Raw genomic sequence first — 4,697 nt, 5'->3', positions numbered from 1 at the left:
GGTGACACGCTCGACCGGATAAAACCCTTCTCTAGCAAATCCTTCAACTGCTCCTTTAGTTCCTTCAATTTTGCTGGTGCCATTCTGTAGGGTGGAATAGATATAGGCTGCGTGCCTGGCATCGCATCGATCCTGTCTGGTGGGATCCCGGGGGCTTATCGAGAAAGACATCCTGAAATTCATTCACAACTGGCACGGACTTAAGTGTAGGTGCCTCAGCATCGGTGTCTATAACCCGGACCAAATGGTAAATACAATCCTTGTTGATCTTCTTTGCTACCTTAAGGTAAGAAATAAACCTACCCTTCGGCACTACATCATCCCCTTTCCACTCAATAACTGGCTCATTTGGAAATTCAAACCTAACGGTTCTGGTTCGGCAATCAAGCTTGGAAAAACATGAATAAAGCCAGTCCATCCCCATTATCACATCAAAATCAACCATCCCTAATTCAATGAGATCGGCCATGGTGTCCCAACCATGCACCATGACAATATAATCCCGATATTCCCGTGCGGCCATAGTAGACTCACCAACCGGAGTAGATACAAAGAACGACTCATGGAGATATTCCGATTCTATCATGAATTCCATAGCAACATAGGTAGTGACATATGAAAAAGTGAAACCAGGATCAATAAGAGAATATACATCATGAGATTGGAAAGTCGATATACTTGTGACAACATCTGGAGAAGCCTCTAAACTCTGGCAACCCCTCACAGCATAGAAATTGTTGGGTCCCCTCAAACTCTATGCACCATCCCTAGCTGCACCATGCCTTACGGGTGCTAGAGTGCCTCGAGCTGGAGGAGATGTTGCGGATGTAGTAGCTATAGAGCTAGTTGTGTCGTCCCACACTCTGGCGGGACGAACAACAATCCCTTTGAATGTAACCCCTGATACTGCACCTGTAGCATATGGGTAGGTCCATGAAGCAAGCCCCTAAATGCATCTTCCCACAACTAGGGCATGGGGGCCTCCGCTGCTGCTGGAATCCCCCCCCCCCAGGCCGACCCTACTGGTAGGATCCCTTGTTGCCCTGACTAAGCCTGAAACAGCTCCACTACTGCTGACCGGGCCCTGATGGCAGTGCACTGACTGAAGACTTAGCAAAGGACTGGGATGGCCCGGATGACCCTCCCCTAAACACTGATCTCCCACTACTACCACCACTGGAAGAACCACCGAAGTTGCCCGCGGACCGGGCTTTTTTGTTGCCTTCTCGCTCCATTTTTGCCTTCACTTTTCGGGTCTCTGTGGCTTGAGAAAATGCCACCATCTTCCCATAGTTCATATCATAATTCAAGGCAGCTATAGAGGCCTCATTAATAACCAAGGGGCTGAGAGCCTACACAAATAGGCACACTCTAGCCTCCATAGTGGGAAACATGTAGATAGCGTACATGGACAGGCACACGAACCTCATATGGTACTCCCACACACTCATGCTGCCTTGTTTCAGACTCTCAAACTCAGCGGCACGGGCTGCCTTAGTGTCGGCAGATAAGAAATGATCAATGAAGGCGTCGGCAAACTCACCCCACCTTGCCGGAGGGCTCCCCTCCTCACAGGACTCCTCCCACAGCTCAAACCAAGAATATGCCACATATTTCAGGTGGTAGGAGAACAACCCCACTGCTTCCGTCTCAGTAGCACGCATAACTCGGAGAGTCTTGTGCATCTCATTAATAAAGTCTTGGGGTTCTTCCTCGGGATCAGTACCTGCAAACCCTGGAGGATCCAACTGAAGAAACCTGTTGACCCTAGAGCGAGCAGAATCCCTTGGCTGGCTGGAAGAAGTAGGTGCAATATTTGATCTCTGGGCTGGGAAACCACTATTTGAGCCAACATTTGTATGGCTCCCTTAAGGTTCCCATCAAAAACACTAGGATCGAAAGTTGCGGCCGATGGTGGAATAGGAGTATCAGTTGGAGGTGGAATAGTTGCACCCTCAGTGGGAGTAAGGATTGGTGTAGTCTGAGTAGGAGTAGTGGAATCAGGTAATGTTGTTGCTGGGGGATTATCCTCACCCCTCGGGTGCTCACCCGCATCATTGGATATAGGATCAAATATCATTTCTGGGGTGGCATTAACTCTTTGGCAAGTTCTTTCTTTCTTATTGGGCGCCATATACTGAAAATTAGAACAATGCACGAGTTAAAAAAGGAACAGTCTTACAATCAGCTCTATCGCATGATATAGAACATCAAAGAAGGGTGACATTCCTAAATGTCCAAGTAGCCTCCTAATTATAGATGTGGTCGACAACACACTGATAAGAAGGACTCTACTAGACAAGTCTCTAAGACATCCTATGACACTTTAAAACCTCAGGCTCTGATACCAAGCTTGTCATGCCCCGACCTTCCGGAGTGCGATTGGCGCTCAACTGTGATAACCCAGTCAAGCAAGCCTACTTGATGCTTTCTACCCAACCTTACCCATGAATAAAGAGAAGATGCACACCATTCGTTGAACAATGAGAGGATTTCATACACAACACCAATTTCATTACCATTAGTTACTTCATTTGAAACTCCCAAAATACATTACATATTCATAGTTTAGGAGTGGTAATATGTGACACATATAGAATATTTCTAGTTTGACTTTCCAAAAGTAAAGAAACAACACACACTATGTCTACGGAGCCTCTAATGGTTACAAAAGAGTAGTATGATGGTGCCGGCAACAAGGCCCCGGCTATACCTAAAAAACAATATACATAAGGTACAAAAGATACAAGACCCTAAAATAAAGTGGGGCTCACCAAGTCATCTGAGAAGAGGATGTAGTGTTATCATTGATTGATGTTGTCACATGGCTAAGTCATCTCACCCAAATACATCCAATCACAACACCACTATGTGCGCAGCATGGCATTCGATCTCAGCCCGATCGGCTAAGCCGTCTCATCACAATACTGTTGATATCACATCACATTCCGCTAGCAATCATCTCATCCTAATTAAGGGGAATAATCTCAACACATCAATCTCATCCCATTTAAGGGGAATAATCTCAACATATCAATCACACGGAATTACCCCTCAATCACACTTATACCGGCACTTGTAGTTTCGGGATTAGGTCGTTTCAACCTACCATTCCTCGGTGACTAAATGATACTCCCAAAACATTTATTATATAATGAAGCTACATCTCATTTCATAATCTTTCACACATTCTTTTCATTTCATTGGCACTATTGTCCACAAGTGTAATTTCAATTCTTGGAACAATGGCCACATATTATATCTCATATTCACATATTTCACTTTTGAGCATCATCATAGGTTAGCAACAATAAGAGAAATTGAAATTAAGACTTTTAGTATGTATATGACAATAGGAGTCTTAAGCACATTAAGTTGTCCTTCAAAAATTAAACATAATAGACTTGCATTTGAAACATAATAGAAGTCATAACATTATGATACATAATCCACGCCTGAATACATTCCCAAAGGAGAGCATAATATGAGAGAAGCAAATAAAACACATTTTGAGCATATAATTTTCAACACAATGCTTATTAGGAATAACCGAATATACTCGAAGTGGCTCGGAACATGGAAACTAGGAACATGAGCCAATCATACTTGAATCTTACTAGAACATCATGGAACTCGACTCTACAAGAGAAGTTTAGCCAACATACCTTGATGGAGATCTTTAGTGATACTAAAACCTCCCACTACTCTTACAACTTCAATCTACATTAACATAATTCAAGTGGACCAATATTAGCAAAACTTTCCAGGTTTTAGGTTATTTTGGCATTTTATCAAACAGCTAGAGTGCATAGCATTCAACTACCTCTAGTAACAGTGTTTCTTCATCCAAAAATCCCTCCTTTCCACTAAGAAGAGATACTACAACATCCTTTGTCCACTAACTACCTTCTTATTAGCACCATTATAATCATCAATGAAATCACATCCACCAAAATTTACTAATTAACTCATTTTAAAATCTCTATAACACCCAATTATCTAGGTTAAGCACTTATGGCTTCCAATCATCATCCCATAAGTGTTAGTACTTATTTCTTGCCCATATATTCACTAACAATTCATGCATGTAGGTTTAAGGGTGAAAGATTACCTCTTCTAAACGAAATCTTGAAAGATAACTTTTGGGGTGTTCTTGAGATTTTGAAGAAATCCTATGGAATCAAATCAAAACCTCGTTGAAACTAGTGATTGAGAAGTGAAATCATCATAAAAAATATTGAAAAACTCACGTTAATTGTTTATTGGAAGCCTTGGCCGGATGGGTGATGGAGAGAAAAGCCCTCTTGAAATTCTTTTATTTTTCTCTCTCCCCGCTCAGGTATTAATATGCCTAGGTATAGTATTTTTCCACTGGTTCTATAGCTATGCTATAAGGCTTTAGCTCACTAGTTTGCTAAATTTCTGCTTCTCTCCTGTGCTATATATGAGCTATGGGGAGACTGCATTTTCTTTAGTTTTATTGCTTTGAAATTAACACCTAAGTGTTCCCCATTAATACAACACTCAAAGATTAATAAAATAATCATCTCCAAGTATCCAAATAACTTTATCCACTCTAGTAATTTCTCATGTAGTTCGGGTCTAAATTAAATTGTATTCCTAAGCGCGAAATTGCTCGAGTTAGCTATAGAAATTCATGAGGCCTTACACATTAGCCTACCTCATCACCACAAACC

The sequence above is a fragment of the Nicotiana tomentosiformis genome, chromosome 2 (assembly GCF_000390325.3).
Source record: "Nicotiana tomentosiformis chromosome 2, ASM39032v3, whole genome shotgun sequence".
NCBI lineage: Eukaryota > Viridiplantae > Streptophyta > Magnoliopsida > Solanales > Solanaceae > Nicotiana > Nicotiana tomentosiformis.
Note: the sequence above shows the minus strand (reverse complement) of the source record.